The sequence below is a fragment of the Rhinolophus ferrumequinum genome, chromosome 6 (genome assembly GCF_004115265.2).
Source record: "Rhinolophus ferrumequinum isolate MPI-CBG mRhiFer1 chromosome 6, mRhiFer1_v1.p, whole genome shotgun sequence".
NCBI classification, from domain to species: Eukaryota; Metazoa; Chordata; class Mammalia; order Chiroptera; family Rhinolophidae; genus Rhinolophus; species Rhinolophus ferrumequinum.
Window position 1 is genome coordinate 20,678,232 of NC_046289.1, and position 21,273 is coordinate 20,699,504.

Genomic DNA, 21,273 nt, shown 5'->3' on the forward strand with positions numbered 1-21,273 from the left:
TGCCCTTCCTGAAAATGCTTAATCAGGGCTTGATTTCTTTCTTCCATTTTGGAAAAGAAGTGAACATGTCTTCAACTATTGTTTCTTCTCCACCCCTTCTCTCTAGTTCTCAGATCCTAATTTAAAGTATTAATATATTAGATCCCTCACTGTGCTGCATAAGTCTTTTTTTCTTTTTTTCTTTTTTTTTTTAATTTATTTTTAATTTATTGGGGTGACAATTGTTAGTATAATTACATAGATTTCAGGTGTGCAATTCTGTATCACATCATCCATAAGTCACACTGTGTGTTCACCACCCAGAGTCAGCTCCCCTTCCATCACCATACATTTGATCCCCCTCACCCTCATCCACCCCCCAACCCCCTTACGCTCTGGTAACCACCAAATTACGTTCCCCAGATTAATTTTCAAACCCCGTGGCCATCCTGTGGTCACCGACTGCCCTCCAATCCCCCCCCCCCCCCCCCCCCCCCCACCCCTCCCGCCCATCTAGCAACCCTCAGTTTTTCCTCATTGTCTCCCAAACTGTTTCTGATTAGTTCATTCACTTATTCTTTTCTTTAGAATCCGCAAATAAGTGAGATCATATGGTACTTATCTTTCTCTGTCTGACTTATTTCACTTAACATAATGTTCTCTAGATCCATCCATGTTGTTGCAAATGGTAAGATTTCTTTCTTCTTTATGGCTGCATAATACTCCATTGTATAAATGTACCACAGTTTCTTAATCCAGTCATCTACCTGCATAAGTCTTTTCTTCTTTTTTCTTATGTTTTCATTTTTCTTTTCTCCCCACTTTGTATATTAGGTTGGTGCAAGCGTAATTGCGGTTTTTGCATTTATTTTATTTTCTATTGATCTACCTTCTAGATAGCAGTCCTCTCTTCAGCTCTGTCTTATGTTCTTAAATATGTAGTGAGTTTTCAATTTTAGATATTGTACCTTCCATTCTACAACTTCCACCTCATACTTTTACACATCTCAGCCAAAATTCTCTACCTTGTCTTCTATTTTCTTGAGGATATTTATGACAATTATCTTTAAGTTTGTTTCTGGTAACTCCAACATATGGCTCTTCTATATGTTTGTTTCTAATGTCAATTTTTTCCCCTTAGGTTTTGGCACTTGATCTTATCTCCTGGTATACTTGGCAATATTTAACTAACTGCTAGACTCTGTATAAAAACCTGAAAAAAACATCATTTGAGGTTCTGCATAATCTACCATACTCCAGGAGAAAATATTTTTGCTCCTGGCAGGTGTTTAGAACAGTGGTAGAGCTTCTTAATCCATTCTGAAACTGAACTGATTCAAAGCTATGTTTCCATTTTTGTGGGAACTGGTCTATTTGTGTTGGCTCTTCTTATTCCTAGAGAGTACCTCTTCAGGGGTCACCCGAAGTATTTGTCAAGGTCCAGCCTCCGTGGATAGATCTGGACTCAAATTTTGTCTCCCCAGCTCCATGAGACAATTAAAAGTTCTGCTCAAATTCTCAGCCTCTTTGGTATCACTTCCTGTTGGCTGCTTGAGGGAAAAATATATGCTGACTTCTGGTCTCACCTCTTGTGCTTCCTTTCTCTTTTCTCAGGATTTTGGCCCTTCAAGTCCTCTCTGCCTTGGTGGATCTCTGTTGCCTTCAGACTGATCAATTTTATGCTTTGTTCAGATTTTCTAGTTGTTCTTAGTGGCAGGTCACTCTGATATACCCTTATGCATCATAACCAGAAATCTCACATAGTATTTTAAACATCTACATAACGTGGCACCTTTATTCTTCATCATGATTACTACAATTACTTTCAACCTATTTGTCAATATCTATCACTGGTCTCTGGGCTTCTTGAAGGAAGGAACCATTTTATACTAATTTTATTACATCTATGGCTAGCATAGTGCTATCTAATACATAATAGATATTTAATATACATTAACTATACTGAATTGAAGCGAACTAGAGAAACATGCAATGAGAATAATACTAAGGGAAAATGTCCTTTCAGCTTTTTAAAACTGTTTGAAGATGAATTAATTTTTTTCTTATAAAAATTATTTACTTTATCATAGTTTTCAGCCTTTGCTTCATCCTCTCTTTCTATGTACTTGCATATTAACAATGCTCACTTCATGCTATGATTTCTTTCTTTGTGTTTCTGTGTTTCTATCTCCATCTTCTTCCTTTTCAACATTAAACATGAGACACGTTTAAAATAAAAATTCTTATTGCAGTCAAAATATTTAGCACCTAATAGAAGAATACATGCATTGCATAAGTAATCTTAGATCATAGGTCAGACATTCTTAATGTTACTTTTCAAGTTAAATGTAAAAGCCCTAGAGATAAAGTATTTCTGTTTGGCTATAGGATATGATGTCCTTAAACACCACATGGTTCCAAAGGATAATGGAAACTAGACCTCATATCTCAACAAGAAGTGGGATACCTTCCATCTCATCATCATTTTTATCTCCAACACTTAGCAGAGTATCTGACATATAGAAAGAAGTACTTACTACATAGCTATTTGATAAATTAACCAATGAATGCTCAGAGGTGTATTCAAGCCCAATAAATTTATGATCTCAAAGTTTCCATCCTTGTCAAACTACTTCCTTAGGTTGTCTACGAAGTACTTTCGGTGTGTCAATTAAGTTCGGGAATTCATCCTAGAAAAAGTGCTGCATAACTCATTGCTAAATATCACTACAGTCACTTTGAAGTATCCCCCTTGGGAAGCTATGCACCAACGCCAGCAACTAGTCCACCCTTCAAAGCAATTTTGGAAATCTTTCTGGAATGGCCATCAGAGCTGTCATCATATTACAGTTGATGTCCTGAATGTCATCAAAATGTCTTCCTTTAATATTTCCTTTCTCTTCGGGTAAAGAAAGAAGTCAATGGAGGCTAGATTAGGTGAGTAGGGAGGGTGTTCCGATAAAGTTATTTGTTTACTGGCTAAAAACTCCCTCACAGACAGTGCCGCGTGAGCTGGTGCATTGTCATGATGCAAGAGCCATAAATTGTTGGTGAAAAGTTCAGGTCATCTAATTTTGTCACGCAGCCTTTTCAGCACTTCCAAATAGTAAACTTGGTTAACTGTTTGTCCAGTTGGTACCAATTTATAATAAATAATCCCTCTGATATCAAAAAAGGTTAGCAACATCGTTGCAACAAGTTCCCGAACGTAATTGTCAATCCTTATACAACGTATAGGCCATTGTAGCTTCAAACTTCACTTCCTACTCACAGAGAAGGAAAACTGATATCATTCTTGATAGAAAAACCTCAGTGTACTGATCGTGAAAAATTTAGTAGTTTTCTATGCATTGGGAAGCTATTGAAATTAATTGATCAAACTGAAATTAATTAATTACTTATTTAATTAAGGACAGGGATTTTTCTTTTTTCTTTTTTTTGCACAGCTGGGTTGCTGGGTTTTCACATTAAGCTACATAATCAAGTTTTGGTTTGTCTTTTGTCAATAACCAAAATAAATATTTTGTTTCAACTATTGTAGAAATATAAGAAAAACACTTAAGGGTCCACACTAATGACAATGATAGATTAGGTCCACTACATGGTCCACAATGACTATCAGACGAAACTTTATGACTTTCCATGACAAAAAATAATTGTTGGAAGCCATAGGCCCGAGGGACTCCAATGCTAATTACACATTTTGAACTCTAGAAAGAATACAAGGATTTCCATCAACAACCCAGAGGGGAAAGTCTAAAGTGGGTAGAAAATGAATATCTTGGTGAATAATTTTTTCTATGAAAACATCCTTTTATAACAGTTTTGGTGCCTTCACTTTCAATTATTCAGTAATCATATATGCTTTGGGGATTTGGTTGTGTTTTGCTTTATCTTCTGAATACAGGTATTCAGACTGTGATCTTCTCACATATCCTAACGGTTTTGAGAGACAGCACATGTGAGATATCAGGGTTGGGGTAATAAAATTTTGTAAGGACTGGAAGAACTACAACCGTTTTAAGTGGAAAGCCAGCACGTTTCTGCTGATAAACAAGAGACCAGCTCTAAACTGACACCTGAAAGGGAGGCTCTCACTGGGGCTTAGCAGAAGAAGAGGGAAATGAGGTAGGAAGCATGCAATTTATACACTCTTGAGGTCTCTAGATTCTCAGTAGGAAAAAGGAACTTGAAATGAAAGAAGATTGTAAGTATAAATTTTACGGGGTAAATCTGGCTTATACTTTATTGAGTTTCTTTTACTATATGATGATTTACTGGCAATGCCAAATATTGTCAAGGACGCAAAAAAACAAGAACATTTACATACTGCTTGTGGGAATGTAAATTTTTACACTACTTTGGAAAGCAATGTTGCATTATTTGGTAAAGTTAAAGATACACCCAGCTTACAACCCAGCAGGCAACTGAACTTCTAGGTATAAATTTATACCTAGGTATAGGTTTATACCAGTTTACACCTGGATAAACTCTGACCAGGTGTGAATAAAAAACATACAGGAGTTTTCACTGTAGCCTTAACCGTAATATTGAAAACTAGGAACTACATAAAAGTCCAGCCACACCAGAAGGGGCAAAATAAGTGAAACAAAGTATATTCCTACAATAAGACACTAAATAGCAGTTAACATGAATGGATTAAATCTACATGAATCTATAGGTAAATCTGTAAAGTGTTATGCTTAACAAAGGTAAGTTGTACAAAGATATGTACAGTAAGATACCATTTATACAAATTTTAAACACTCAAATTATAGTATATATTGCTTAAGAATACATATAGTAACAAATTCAAAACATGAACTAGAAAGCAACATAGCAACTCAAGGATAGTTATTTCCTCTGACACTGGAATCCTTTGCAACTCTACACTATTAATCTATCTGAGCTGGCATAAAAATGAAATTTATTTGCTCCTGTAATTTCCCTAGGGTAAGCTTCTCTTCTTACCTAGCCTCAAGCTTTGAAATTGGTCTAGGGCAAAATTAACTCATCAATGATCCAATGGAGCTATTCGAGAAGGGCGGAAAGTTTTTAAAGGGACAATTTAATAAATGGAAATAAACCGGGTCAGTAACTCTCCTGGATCTCTGCATATAGCCTTCTTCTTGGGCCTCTCTTTCTTTGACTGTTTTCTGTATCATAGGCTCTCAGGAGAACCATCTCCTGGGTCTTTCTTTACATGAGACTTTTAGATTCTTCTTAACATTTCAGCTCTTCATGCTGGGGCTGACACGATTCTCATTTGGGACATCTCTCTTGCATCCAATGCATAGGCCACTGGTCAAGAAGGTGAGGTTCAGGGAAAAGAAATCCTGTCAATTCTGCCTCTCATCTCGGCCTTAAGTCAGTTCACAGAGCAAGGAGACCAGACAGAGCTTCAAAGCTGCATTTGGACTGAGACATTCTATACAATGAATAAGTGCTTCTTCTGCCACCTATTTGGATGCCACCTGTTTGGATGCCACTCTGTTCATCATTCTATGCTGAATACTTGCTGTGTGGAGAACACACTGCTACCTCTGTATTCCTTCTCTGCCTTGGTAATTCTTGTGCTACACCTTCCATCTGAAACAGTCTGTACTGTCCTTACATAGAGAAAGGCTTGCTCCTGCTTTGTAATGGGAAATTATAAAAATTGAGGGATGCTTTCTACAGATACGTCCAACCAACACACTGAATTTAGGATGAGACAGAAAGGACTACTTCTTTCCTGAGTCAAGTAAAACATTTGAATGCAACCTGGAAGATATAAAAGTCATTGGTGTAAAGCTGACAAGTCACCTGCCTCCCTTACCCCCTTTCCTCTGATAGTCTATAAATACCAGGCTGCTTTTACCCTGGGACCAATTACAGAACTTTCACCCACCACACACTACTAATGGATCAACACTAAAACCACAACTTATTTTACCTCAGCCACATAAACACTCACAGTGTGGTAAGAAACGTTGTTCCCTCACCAAAAATACCTGGACATATGCCTTAGGCATGAAAGACTCTATTTTCCTTTATGAGCACTAATTATTCATTTGAAGAGACGACTGAAGTAATGCTTTTCTTATCCTTGAGATGCTGAGTCTCTCGGTGTTAATTATGAATTTCACGTGTGCTGGGTGGGAATAGTGTGCATTAGCCGGGCTCCGGGGCTTCAGAAAGTTCCCCCAATTGGTTGTAGATAAATCAATCCGGGCCTACAAAAGTATTAGAAGTCCCTAAACACCAAACACCAACCTCCTTCTATGAACAAACAGATTTGAATAAGGCTTTCGACTACGAAAGACCAGCTGCTGCCTTGTTTTAATCTCAGGATAACAGAATGTAATTTGAGAGACTCATGGGGCCCTGAGATCCCCTCTGTCCTGAATCAGTGCTGATAAGGACACGAGGCCCAGGAGCCACCTCTGCCCCACTTTCTGGTTAAGAGTGTGGGATTAGGTCTGCAAACCCAGGGGCCACTCATGACCTATGGACTCCCATGCGGCCGCTGTGTGACACTCGTTTTTGCTCTGTTACATAGAGCGACTATAGTCCTGGCTTCTCTTGTATATGCTGTCATGTGCTCCACTCCCCTTGAAAGACCTGAGACAACTGTGGACCTTAATCTGCTAAGATTGGTCCTTCCCTGCTTTGAGTCCCAAACCTTCCCTGGTGCTATGAACTAGATTTTGTGCAGCCCTCACCCCCAAATTCATGTTGAAGACCTACCCCTCCGTGTGATGGCATTAGGCAGTGGGGCCTTTGGAAGGTAATTAATTCATGAGGGTGGTACCCTCTGACGGGCTTAGTGCCCTTTTAGAGGAGACACCAGAGAGATGATCTCTCTCTTCACTATGCAAGGACACAGCACAAAGGTCCAGACATCAAATCCTTGGGCACTATGAGCTTAGATTCCTCAGCCTCCAGAATGGTAAGAAAGCAATGTTTATTGCTAATGCCACTCAGACTACGGTATTTGATAGCAGCCTGGACTGACCGAGACGCCTAGGAATCGGAATTTTTACCGTAGGATCCACACCTCTCATTTGGCAGGTCTCTTGGAACCACAACACAGCTCTATCTGCAACCTACAACTTCCAATGTACCATGCTACTTGGTGTATGACACCCCTTGGCATCAACCACAGCTTGGACCATTGCTTGGACAGCCCGGATGCCCCGTAAAATGAAATAAAATCAAAACAACACAAAAACAGCAAACAGCCTCTGCAGCATAACCAGCTCGGCCAGCCTTTGTGAGACATTCCAACGAGTGAGACCCACCCACCCTGCCTTGATTCACTGACCCCACTCCTGGGGACCTTTTTCACTGCCAATAGCTAGTACATAGGTCTGTTAATTTATGTCAGAAGACTTAGATTTCAAGTCACGGGCTTTAACCTGCAATAAATTCAAATTTGCATAAGGATAATGAGCATTCTACTACACTTTATGCCAATAAGCCCTAATGTGCTAATTATCCACTGAGCACATTTACTGATAAATGTTCATTAGAGAAAAACCTGACAACTAGAAGTGTTATCAGAGTCCACACTTTTTGCAAATCTCTTTCAGAAATACTTTTTGCCTATAGGGGAAAAAGCTGGCAAAAATCACAAAGCAGTCATTCTCAACGTTATTTTCATGAAACTGCTAGGGTGATAAACCCTTAAAGGAGAGAATCCTGCTTTGTGGATTTCACTTTATTTTTCTCATATAAGCTTTCTCTTAACCTTAAATTTCTTTCATAAGAAACTGCTATGGTGGAAGCATTGGCTACTTCTGTTTTGTTTGTCTATCTAAAGCCAGAATTAGCTCATTCATTCGCACAGGAAGCATATTTTTCTGAATCAGTGCTGTTATAATAGAGGGAGGAGCTCAGTGAGTATGGCCAGGAGCCACTGACAGTACATCAAACAGTTAGTCTGGTTTCTTACCAATGACTTTCCCTCCCAGTCCTCCATAGGTGGAGTTCGCACAACTCACTTTCTCTTGAACCTCGATGTTCTTCGTTCTTAGCACCGTTATTTGGAGGGCATCCATAAAGCACATGGTCCAACCTGCCTCAACTGCACTAATCCAATGGCCAAATGGAATCAATTCACCATTGACTATGCACTTAATAAATGGTAGCCATGGTACCTTGGCCCCGGGGTGATACAAAGATAAGTAAGACACAATCTGTCCTCAAGGAGCAAACAATATGTCGATGCCTCAAATCACCCCTTCCTTCTTCATCAGTTGAATTTGTTCTTCTGTTAAGAGTAATTCAGTTGAATTTTTCTAGAGAAGAACAGCCTACAGGATGAGCTGGTAGGTGGAGACGATCCCAATAGAGGTGAGGTTCTCCCTTCCTTAAAGTTGTTAGCACACGTTGTTGTACCACTGATTCTGACATGTGATAATAGCATTTTGTTACATTTCTTCATGATTCAATTATTCAAGTGCTTTGTGTACATAAATCTTTTCTCATGAACGACATTCTCAGTTGCTGTAAATCCTTTGTGCAATCAACATATAAAATGATAAGATGGAAAGCTGTTTGAGGGCATAAAATCCTGTCATATCACTGTTATTAAAAATGCATGGCATTCAAGGAATGACTTGAATGAACTCAACTCAAGATGGACATTGTCTCCTAGGTTTTCTCTGGAGTCTTAAAGTTTCAAATCTATGAAGTTTGTGTCCCACTTGCTAATCACATAAAAATGTCCCCACAGTTTTACTGTTCTACAACTGTGGCTTTTAAATTTTATTATAACAAATAGATGTTGAGTCCCTCAGCCTACAATTTCAGTAAAATTTAATGATAGAGCTAATGAATTAGGGGAAAGGAGAATATAACTATAAAACATGAATTATTAAAAGATTACATAAAGAAATACATTTTTCAAAAATTTACAACTCAAAATAAGCCTACAAAATATTTCTTCGTAAGATTTCTTATATGTACTCTATTTAATGAATACATAAGAAAAGATCGGAATTCTCCCCTGGGATGCTGTTTCAACATTTATGTTTCTTATATCTTTAGCTTCTCTACTTGTACTAGCTTTTATGCCTCTGAATTTCAAAATGAATAAGTCTCTCCAATTCAAAACCAAAATAAAATTACCCATGACCTCTGAATTCTCCGTTACAATGGCACTTTCAGTTCTCAACTTCCAGGTGCTCTCCTTGGCACTGAGCCCTGCCCACTACACCACCCGCCTGGAAACTTTCTATTTTCTTGGCTTCCATGATATCACCTTCTCTGATCTCCTCCTACCTTTCTCTTTCTTTTAAATCCACTCTTCTCTTAAATGTTAGTGATTCTTAGGATTCTCTTTTTTAAAGCCATTGTCCTATTTGCTGTGTTTTATTACCTGATCCCTTAAATTCTAATTAATTTAATATAGTCCTCATAGCCTACTTACAGGTACAGACACCTATTTGAACTTGACCCTGTGCTACAGATGATATAAGTACCTCCAACACAATACATTCAAAACTAAACTGAGCATTTCCCCCATTAATCCTGCCTCTCCTCCAGTAGCTCCATACTCCATTAATGTTGCCCAAGCCAGAAACTTGTGACCTCTGTCTGCCCTTACCCATAATGTCCAATCAAGTCTTACTAATTGTTCCACCCTACTCTTCTCATTCCTAGTTTTACCCACCTGTAGAATAAAGTCCTGGCTCTGGTGTGTGTGTGTGTGTGTGTGTGTGTGTGTGTGTGTGTGTGTGTGTGTGTGTGTGTGTGTGTGTGTATGTATATATATATATATAAAACATTTTGTTGCATTACCCAGCCACACTGAGGTCTGTTTCTATGACATGAGTGAGAACACATGAAATACTTATAAGAGTTCCTGACATGTAGTAAGCATTCACTACATGTTAGCTGCTATTACTATTACTTACTGCCACCACTGCCACCACCACTCCTACTTCTTTTGTTATTATTAGTTCCCTACCCTCACGATGCTATTTCACACTTTTTGTCTTTGCTGATGCTATTTCCTTTCCCTGAAATTGCTCCTTTTGTCTAACTCCACATTCTTAAAAAGGAAAGAAGGAAGGAAGGAAAGAGAGAGAGAGAGAGAGAGAGAGAGAGAGAGAGAGAGAGAGAGAGAGAGAGAGAGAAAGAAAGAAAGAAAGAAAGAAAGAAAGAAAGAAAGAAAGAAAGAAAGAAAGAAAGAAAGAAAGAAAGAAAGAAAGACAGAAAGTCTGCTCACACTCTTTCTTCTTCAAGAAACCATCTCTGATATCTCAGGTCAGGCAAAGCGCCCATATTTTGAGCTTCAGTGGAAACCTATAAAAACTTTGATTATATAGCTTAACATATTGTAATATGCTATTATCAATTATCTAATTTTTTCTGCCATTTCAACTAGAGCAGGGGTCAGCAAACTTAAGCTGAAGGGCCAAACCCAACCCACTGACCACTTATGTAAACAAGTGTTATTGGAAGGCAGGTACACCCATTTGTTTACATATTATCTATGGTTGCAGTCATGCCACAGAGGCAGTTTGGTTGTTATGATACAGATCCTATAGCCTATGAAACATATTCTCACTATCTATTAACTATTTACTGTCTGGTTCAGAATTTCTCAAACTAGGCACTATTGAGATTTGAGGTTGGATAATTTGTTGTTATAGAGGGGCTGTCCTATGTATTGTAGGGGGTATAGCAATAGCCTTGACCTCTACTCACTAAATGCCTGTAGCACTTCTACCCCATAACTTCACTCCACCTTTATTGCACTCCACCCACTCCCTCACTACAGTTTTAACAACCAAAAATGTCTACAGACATTGCCAAATGCTCCCTGGCGTCAAAATTGTCCCCAACTGAGAACCACTAATCTAGCCCTTTACAGAGTAAGTTGCCAACCCTGAACTATAAGGTCTTCCAAGGAAGGAAATGTGCCCAGTTCACTTTGTATTCTAAACACCGTGCCTGGAACATAACAGAAGCTCATTAAATCAATCACTTAAAGGTTATTAGAGGATTGTAAGACATTTGAAAGCAATTAAAAAATTTATAAGAATTTTAGACTTGAAAGGGACATTGGTGATCATCAAGCTAATACCCAATATTACAACCAAGTTTTGTTTCCTTTAGCATTTTAAACATCACCTATCAGAACTGTTACATTAAAAACATGGCATATAATTTTTCTATAAAAAAATTATGCCATTAAAGATAAACATCACAATCCCATTTGATTACCAGAAATTTAAAAAATTTTAAATCACTGCATTCAGATTTCATATAGAGAGAGAATCATTTCATTTAACCCTGAATGAGATTTTTTTACTGTCTATAAAAAAGAAATTATTTTCATTTTGCAGATAGGATCATTTCAATTGGGGTCAAACTACAATATGGAGAAACAGCAACTTCCTTTCAGTCAACCAAGAAATTTATTCAGGGGATATAAATTTCTTTCCACTGTCTTTATTGAAACGATAACACACATAGTATTGTTGAAAGTACAAAAACCTCTCTGCCACAGAAGGATTATACACACCTACCAGCAAAGCTAACAAATGAATGTAGGGCATTTTAAGGACCAAATAAGTGACAATAATAGGTAACATTTATTGAGCACTGACCATATGCCAGTATTACAGCATCTCATTTGATCCTCATAAAACCTCTACGAGGTGGGTACTATTAAGATATTTATTTTACAGAAGAAGAAACAGTTGTAGAGAAGCTAACTTGTCCATGGGCACATAAGTAGCAAGTGGCAGATCCAAAATTTGAACCTGGTAGTCTGCCTCCAATATCTGAGCTCACACACACTAAACCACGTGAACTTGCTTGGAATTGAGAAATGAGAAATGCCACCATTAACCAGGGTGATCTCTCAAGCGGGTAACCATGAGATGAGTCCTAAAAGGATGGGTAAGCATCAGATAACAAAGAGAAAGGGAGAAATTCTTGGCTGGGAGCACCCAATAAAGAAGTTTTAGAAGAACTCAAAGCCTATATTTAGAATAATATGAAACAGCCACTCTGGTTAAATATAGGGAGGAAACATGAGGAAGTCAGACAAAGTTGAAGCCAAACTACAGAAGGCCATGCGTGGGAGGATGGAAAAGACATGTTCTTATGGACACTGGATGTTTCTGAAAAATAGCACAAAGAGCAAGGTGGGGTAGAATACAGAATACAGACAAGGGCAGAGAGAATGGAGGTGGAAAGACTCATTATGTTACCACAACAACAGGCGAGGCATGGGACAGAGGGAGAGGGGAGCGATAGGAATGGAGGGTCCAAAACGAAGAGAAACGAGTGAGAACTATAACAAGGAAACTGACAATGGAATTTTGTGACTGCTTAATGAGGACAAAAAAGGGGAGTGACGGAGAAGGAAAGATCAAAGTTCACTCAGGTTTCTGACTTCAGTGAATGGGTGATGACAGTAGTGTCAGCTGTTCTCAACGTAGTGGACCATATTGAACCATGCCTTCTCCCACTGAGCACATTGCCTCGCCTCTCTTCTAGAGAAGACATGGGCCGTCCTATGTAGTTTTCTCGTTATTTGTTTCTCAAACCTCACTCCTTTCCTACCATCACTGGGAAAGAATGCGAAAGAAGCATTTCTTATCTTCCTGAGTTTAAGAAGGGATAGGTCAAGAGAAGAGTTTTATGGGAGGATAGAGAAGACTAGCACCTTTGTAGCCTACAAAGAAGAAACCAATCAAGAGGCAAGAATCAAACGTGCAAGAGAGAGTGGGAATAATTGAAGAGCAGACTCCAGGAGGTGACAGGAGAAAAGGAGAACAGGTGAACAGGTGAGCATATAAACATGAAGGACACGTTATCCTCTAGGATAAAGGGAGAGAGAAAGGCAATCTAGACAGAAGGTAAACAGGCAAATGAAGACCCTGAGGTAAAGGAAAGCTTGATACACTATATTGCTTCTCACTTGGACCTTTTAAGGAAAGCAGGATGTCAAATTACAGATACTTTGTTCCTCTCTCACTAACCCACTGCCACAATGATCTCCTGGCCATTTCTTGAACATGCCAAGCTGTTCTTTTTCTGGGGTCCTTTTTGTCATTGCAGCTTCCTCTGATTATATGGCCTTTCCCAGATCTTTGTGTGATGATTCTTTTGTCCTTGGTCCCAGCTTAATTATCACCGTCTCAGAGAGTCCTTCTGTTCATGGAGACCCAATCTCTTTGTGACACTGTATCCCATCATTCTCTCTTATTTCCTTCATACTGCTTATCATAATTATAAAGTATTATAATTAGTTGTTTATGCATTTACTATTAGTGTCCTTCAACCATAATGGGAATTCCACAGGGACTTTATACATCATCTCATTTACCACTTACTCCAATACTTAAAACAGACCTTATATCAGAGTAGGCACTGCATGAATATTTACTGCACTCATTAAGAAGGGAATGAATGATGTGCTGTGGAGAAATTTAGAGCAATAATTCTAGTACTGTTGTTCACAAATATTTATTCATTTATGGAAGAATATTTTCCATGTATTAATGTGCCAAAACGTATGTTTAACTCTAAAGGGTGTATTCAATCTATAGAGATACTAGTTCCCTGCCTTGTAGAAGCTCAGTTTGTGGGGGAAACAGATGAACACAGATCATTAAAATACAGTGAAGTAAAGACTATAACAGCTATTATTATGCAGCGGAGTTAAGAGCTGAGGACCATGGCAGCATATAATAAAGTCCTCCTCATGTAAGCAAGGTACAACGGGAAAACAATTCTACTGGAGTGCAAAGGGCAGATATGCCCCTTCACAGGGTGAGGAGTAGCCATGAGGTGAAAAGATGGGAAGTATATATAACTCCCCAAGCAGTTTTTCATTGAAAGTGAAGAATGAGCTAAGGTGTAAATTTAGCAGGAGACAGGACCAAAGAAAGGATTCTGAGCATGTCTCTATTTGAGGAAATAGAAAAGAGGTGAAGAGACGATCTGAAAACGAGACAAACTCCTTAAAGAGGATACATCTCAAAAGAGTCAAAAGAGAATAGCAGTTACAATCAGAGAGGAGGAGGAGAGTTCATCCTATCAGATAGGAGGAAAAAGGGTAGCAATTAGTATTGTTGAAGGTAAATCTAAAAATGGAGGGAGACAAGTCTAACAAGCATAAGCTAAATAGTTCTATTTTGTCCATGAAGCCTGAGACAGACAATCTGCCAATATTGGCTGGTGAGGGAGGGGCTGAGGGAGATGGAAGGAGGAGAATTTTTTTGGTTGATAATTGGTGTGCAGTATAGCTGCCCTGTGCTCCATCTTCACTGATTTGTGAAGTGAAAAATTTGTCCTTGTATCTCTCTTGAAATCTACACAGAAACTAGTTGTGCTTTCCACATGGGGACAGAGCACCAGGTTACAACAGCATTGTCACACGAATGGAATTGTCATTTCTGCATTTGCAATTAAAAAAACAACAACATTAGCTAATTAATTAGCTCAATGATTACTTTATTCCTGTAGGTATATGTGTACAAGAACTCCTCTTTTTTTGTCTGCTTTGAGGCATTCGGAGACACAAGAGATTTTGTCTCAGTGGGAATGTTGTGGTAGATTACATTTGCTGTAAATAAGTGACATTTTTAGAAAGTAATGAGTTCCACTGAATTTATCCTGAAGAGAAAAAGAAACATGCGGAGCTAAATAAGAGATTCCCAAAACCAGACTGAAAATTCATAATAAGCCTAAAAAGTAGTTGTTCCTCATTCTGGCTTTCTGAGTTACTAGAGGCAAATAGCTCCAACTTCACAGAAAATATTGGGCTAAAACGAACGTAAAGGTGTGCTGCACATCTCAAGACCAAGGTGCCCCACTGCTTGGCATTTATACCAAGAGGAGCTACTTCCCACTCAGGTTCCGTGAGGAAAATCATTGTTCCAGTAACAGGGTGAGCAATACCAATTTGCCCAGTCAAAGTGGGAAATCAAGCAAAAACTGCTTTCCTCTCAGAACAATCAATGGCAACGTGAAAGAAATAGGTCATTGTATCCAGTCTCCCAGCAGGACATTTCTGCCTGATTAAATGACCTCTCCAATGGAGTGAAGCATCTAATGGCAGCGAAAGACCATTCCATTTCCTAGAGTGGGTTTAACCACAGTATCACCAACTTTTTCCTGAGGAGCTTATGTCCTTTTCTTCTTCACCAAGTCTTTTGATTGAGTTGGCAGAGATAGCAGCAGGAGTTAAGATGGCAGCAGTGTTTACATCTCAGCTCCAACCCTTGCTAACTGTTTGACCCTGGGCAAGACACTCACTCTTTAAATCAGTAAGTTTGGTGTGAGGATTAAATTAGGTGATAGTACGAAGCACTTAGCACCATGTAGATATACACTTTGCAAGCACTCACATTGTTCAGTGCCCTATAATTATTTGTCTTTATTGTTGCTATGATTATAATTGCTGTGGTTTTAATGGTTTTGGAGATGATGCCAATGAAGGCCGGAGGAAAGAGAAATAATTATAAGTGACTAATAGGTGATAGCAGTGGCTGGGAACCTCAGATCCTACCACAAGAGCAACCTTATAAGTCTCACTGGGACATACATAGTCAACTGGTTTGGAGATTAATCAGGAAAGTAAGTCTTCAACACAATGAACCTGGTCTAATCAATCAGCCTCATTCTTCCTTTTCAGAAGGCTAGTTCCCTGTAGAGCCATAGGATCTCATTTTGGAAGGAAACTAGAAAATCAAAACCATCTACTCAGTTGATGCTATAATCTTCTCTACAACCTCAGTAAAGTGGTTGCAACCGTATTTCCTCCAAAATAAGACCTAACCAGAAAATAAGCCCTAGCGTGATTTTTCAGGATGCTTGTAATACCTTAAAAGCCCTACCCTAAAAATAAGCCCCAGTTACAATCATCAGACAGACGCATTCAGTACGTCCATTGCAACGTACTAACATGATGGACATACTGAATTATAAAGTAATAATATTAATATAATTAAATATAAATAATATTATTGAAACTAATACTTAAAATAAATAATATAAATTATAATTAAGTATTTGTAAATACCCAAGCAGGCACCTTTGGATGAGAGGTAAACGCCTATGTAAACAGATGAACTCGAGACTTATTGCCAAATGACCAATCGGAGTACAGACACATCGCACGAATAACGTGTGCACTTGATAACGAACGGACGTGGTTGTGTCTAATATGAATCTTCATAATTCAATACGTCGTGTGTTGTAACGGACATACTTAATGCACTCGTGTGAAATAAAGAAATGTCTTCTGAATTTTGGTGCCTGCAATTTTTCGTCACTTTTGTGTGAACCATCATTCTTAACTGTCATCATTTCTGTTACCACTCCTGTCTCGTAAGTTTTCAATTAACACTTGATTTAATGGTAGATTTAAAGGGAATAATATTTTGACCCCCAGACAAGATGAGTGCAAAAAGAAAGAGCTATTCTGTCAAGTACAAGAAAGGAATCGTGGAGGACTCCCGGGGCAAGAATCTTACGGCTTTCTGCAAAGAGAAGAAGTTTGATCTCCAAATGGTCCGAAAATGGCGAGCAGATTACGATAACCACAGTCGACAGGTGGACGAGGGAAATGCTAAGAAGCACAAGTGTGGATCAGGTCGGCAACCATTGTTTCCTGAGCTGGAAGACATCATCTGTGAATGGATTGCTGACAGGAGAGCAAAGACTTTGGCTGTGTGCAGGGCTGATATTCAAGCATTTGCCCTTGCAATGGCACCACAGTTAGAAATATCCCCAGAAGTATTCAAAGCATCACAACACTGGCTGGATGGCTTCCTTCAGCCATATGAACTGTTTCTAAGATCAACAACACTGTTCAAGCTGGAAGATACTGAAGTTATTAAACGTGCACTTGCATTCAAGTCCTTTGTTGATGGCATTGACTTTTCTTAATACCAGTTCTCCAACATTATTGCTATGGATGAAACTGCAGTGTTTATGGGCCAAGGATCTCAAATGACAATTGATCAGAGGGTGCCTCATCAATCCACGTTCCCTCCACTGGTTATGAAAATGCACGGGTTACCTGTATTTTGGCAATTCATCTGGATGGAAAGAAAGCCCCACCTCTATTCACCACTAAGGGCAAGAAAGATAAGGTTGAACGTGTTTCAGGCATTTATGTTCTTGAAACCGAAAAAGCCTGGTGCACACAAGCAGTTATAAGGAAGAGGGTTGATTTAATGCAGCCACTTGTTTTGCAAGGTGGCCAAAGAGGTCTGCTAGTCTGGGATTCAGCCAGCACTCACCATGCTAAAGATATGAAGAACTTCCTTGCAGAGAGAAGAATAGATCAAATAGTGATTCCACAGGAATGACTGCCTATCTGCAGACTCTTGATATTGCAATAAACAAGCCATTCAAGGACCATTTGCACATGGAAATCAATGACTACATTGAAAATAGAATGGAGAGAAATCAGTGTGGAAACTTTGTGAAGCCTAGCCTGCAAGAGGTCATGACTTGGGTGAAGAATTCATGGGATAAAATCACTGATAGCTGTGTTAAAGCCTACATGGACAAGAAGTGCTCATTTAAGGAGAGCTGTATTGCTGGACATGAGAGATTGGGGCCAACGGTTCTACAGGAAATGGAGTAACAAGAAATTCAAGCCGGAATTCAAGGTTTGGAGAGTTATGATGATGTTCCAGAAGATGACATGACTGTATTTGAATAAATGTAGTTTTTTTTACATAAATAAACGAATAAATGTAGATTGTTGTATATGAAAAAATAAGATATCCCCTGAAAATAAACCCTATTCCATCTTTTGGAGCAAAAATTATTATAAAATCCGGTCTTATTTTCAGGGAAATAGGGTAATCTCTGCTTGATGCTTGAGTGATAGGAATGCATTACTTTGAAGGAAGCTTTGGACAGCTCTCATTGAAATGTATTCCTTGTATTAAGTACCCAATTTCCACTCATGTGCCTTAGTTTTTCTTGAAGACAGATGAATCAGCTTAATCATACTTCTATAGGATAGTCCTTTCATGTATGAACACAACGCTCAACCCCTGGGCTCAGGCATTTTTCTTCCTCATGTTAAATGTACCTAGATCTGCCAGTCAACAATTTTTATGTCAGACGTTTCAGTCTCTTTATCTTTTTCATAGCTCAGCTCTAAACATATTGTAACTTATCAATTAGCCAGCTAACCTTTAAAAAGCTTATCATTCACAACTGAATGAAAACACTCCCAGCTCGCACAGTCATTTGGGCAAATAAAGATGACAGCCAAGAGGAAGTCTCCTCCACTGAGGACGGGAAGCCCAACAACTTTGAGGAGCAGGAGGAGGAGGAAGATGGAGAGGACCTCTTCACCAGCACTGTCTCCTCCCTAGAGGCAAGTTCATCATCTCCAGAACCATCTAGTCTTCTTACAGAAGATATTAATACAAACTCCAATAGTCCAAAACCTGAAGAAGTTGGGTTAGATTATGACAGAAAAGTGTTTTTTTTTTTCAGAAGTCACAGGAGTTTCTCTGGACAGTCCAGAAGGGGACTCTATCCTCTCCTCAGAATCTTCTCCTGTAGTCACAACTATGACCCTTATTACACTCATTGCTCCCAAAATTATATCAAAGACATATTCATGAAAGAATATGTCTGCTTCTGTGATCTTTGATAGGTCTACAGAGGAGATTGAAGAAGCAGCAAATGGAGATGTCTTTGATAAAGAAATTGGTGATGGTGTGAATGCTTACATGGCATATAGAGTAACAACAAAGACTTCTCTTTCCATGTTCAGTAAGAGTGAATTTTCAGTTAAAAGAAGATTTAATGACTTTCTCAGTTTGCATAGCAAGTTAGCAAGCATTTATATGTCAGCTATAAGGTGCCACCAGCTGCAGAAGAGCATAGTAGGCAAGACCAAGGTCAAAGTGGGCAAAGAAGATTCATCATCCGCTGAATTTGAAAAAAAATGCAGAGCAGCTCTTGAAAGTTATCTTCCAAGAACAGTAAAGCATCCAGATTTACTACAGGACCCTGACTTAAGGCAGTTCTTGGAAAGTTCAGAGCTGCCGAGAACAGCTAATACCATGTGTCCCCGAAAATAAGACCTATCCTGAAAATAAGCCCCAGTTAAGATCGTCAGTCAGACGGATGCATGTAGTACGCGTTATGACGATATTCCAGAAGAAAATGACATGACTGTATTTGAATAAATGTAGATTGTTGCACATGAAAAAAAAAGCCATCCCTTGAAAATATGCCCTAATGCATCTTTTGGAGCAAAAATCAATATAAGACCCGGTCTTATTTTGGGGGAAATACGGTATAAGTAAGACCTAGCCTTATTTTCGAGGAAACACGGTACACAGGCTCTGAGTGGAGCAGGAGCACTGAGGATGGTGAACAAGACTGCCGATGCTGTCCACAAAACGGCCATCAAGATGAAGGAATCAGGTGCAGGGTTTAAAGAAGAGCAGCAGCAATTTGAAAATGTGGATCAGCAACTTAGGAAACTTCATGCCAGTGTTGAAACCTTGGTCTGTCATAGAAAAGAGCTTTCAGCCAACACAGCTGCCTTTGCTAAAAGTGCTGCCATGCTAGGTAATTCTGAGGATCATACTGCTTTATCTAGAGTTTTATCTTGGCTGGCAGAGGTTGAGGAGAAGATAGACCAGTTACATCAAGAACAAGATTTTGCTGACTTTTATGTGTTTTCAGAACTACTTAGTGACTACATTCGTCTTACTGCTGCAGGGAAAGGTGTTTGACCATTGAATGAAGTGCTGGCAGAAATGGGAAGATGCTCAAATTAGTTTGCTCAAAAAACATGAAACTGAAACAAAAATAATGGTTGCTAACAAATGAGATAAAATACAGCAATAAGACAGGCGGAGGCAAAAATGCAACAACGAGAAAGAGATTTTGAACAGATTTCTCAAATAATTTGAAAAGAAGTGGGAAGATTTAAGAAAGATCTGATCAATTTGGTTTTATTTAATAACATAAATAATATCAATAACATTTGCATAGTGCTTTACAGTTTATAAAGCACCGCCTTTTTTTAAAATCCCATTTGCTCCCAACATAACATGCTTGAAGTAGATATTATTGTCTAATAAAAAAACTGAGGCTAAGAACAGTCATCTGATTTTCTATAAGTCTTAGAACTGGTAATGAGTAAATCTGGGCAAGATTCAAACCCTGAACTTGTGCTTCTAAAGCCAACCCTCTTCTCATCTTCCATGCTGACCCTAAAACGCTCACTTGATCTTTGTCAGCCATAGGATTCTTGATGCTAGGAAAAAGGGAATGTATAGGCCCAATGCCATAGGTCAATTTACCTGATTATGGACAGAGATAGTTTTCACCACCTGAGAAATCAGGAAGGATACCCAAACAAAAGTTTGGGGAGCAGTGAGGTTGGGGGAAAAAACAAAAAAGTATAATGATTGGAGACAGAAGAAGAGAACACACACACACACACACACACACACACACACAAAACAGAAGAGAAATTAAGTGAAAGTATAAGAGAGAACAACAAAAAGCAGTGAAACAGTGTAAAATAAAATGAGTATACTAAAAAATTAAAAAAGCAACAACAAACACATTATCCCAAAGCCCGCAGGTGCCAGCAATTCAAACAAACGTATAGCAATTAACAGAATTAACACAGCCTTAAATAGCTTGGCTCACCAGATGTGGACTCCTATCAGAGTTCTATAAAATGTAAAGTTATTACAGATTAAACCATTAATCATCTGTTCAGAGACTATCTCTGGCTGCAAAATCCCATTCGGTTTTAAATGGCTAATAATCACAAAGGGATGTGGAATATAATGTGCGTAATGACGTTCTTCTACCCAATCCTTTTTCTTTTAAATATGTGTTCTTCTCTGCCACTTCTCTGCTTTTCCTTCTTCCATAGTAGAGATGCCATGAGAAAAGACAGGTGAGATAGACCAGTCTGTCCCAGAGGTCTCAGAAGCACTTGAACTTCTCCATAGAAAAAGGAAGAGCCAAATGGAGAACCAACATCTCAAGGGAGAAGTAACAGATTGAGGAGAATGGAGGATGGTGTAGAAAGAACCAAATTAAACAACACAGAAGACCCCAACCCATAGAAGGATATTGTGATGAGCCTGGTCCTTGTGAGTCTGCTAAAAATACTGTCCATGCAACTCGGTCCTGACTTGTCTTTCCTCTACCATACTGTGCTTCATCCAACAATAATAGCTCAGCGAGGTCAAGGACAGAGGAAGGAAGAAAGTTATGTCTTGACAGGGAGGGTCATAGTAAACTGAAATGGGGGTTAGAAGGAAGCTCTTT

The 21,273-nt window shown here is 38.9% G+C and overlaps 1 protein-coding gene and 1 pseudogene across 4 annotated transcripts in view; one reads left to right on the forward strand and one right to left on the reverse strand.

The window, feature by feature from the left end:
- The window catches only part of NRXN3 (neurexin 3), a 1,454,076-nt gene that overhangs the window by 1,050,650 nt on the left and 382,153 nt on the right, over positions 1-21,273 (reverse strand). The window lies entirely within an intron of this gene.
- On the forward strand, positions 18,219-19,991 carry LOC117024025 (sorting nexin-2-like; annotated as a pseudogene).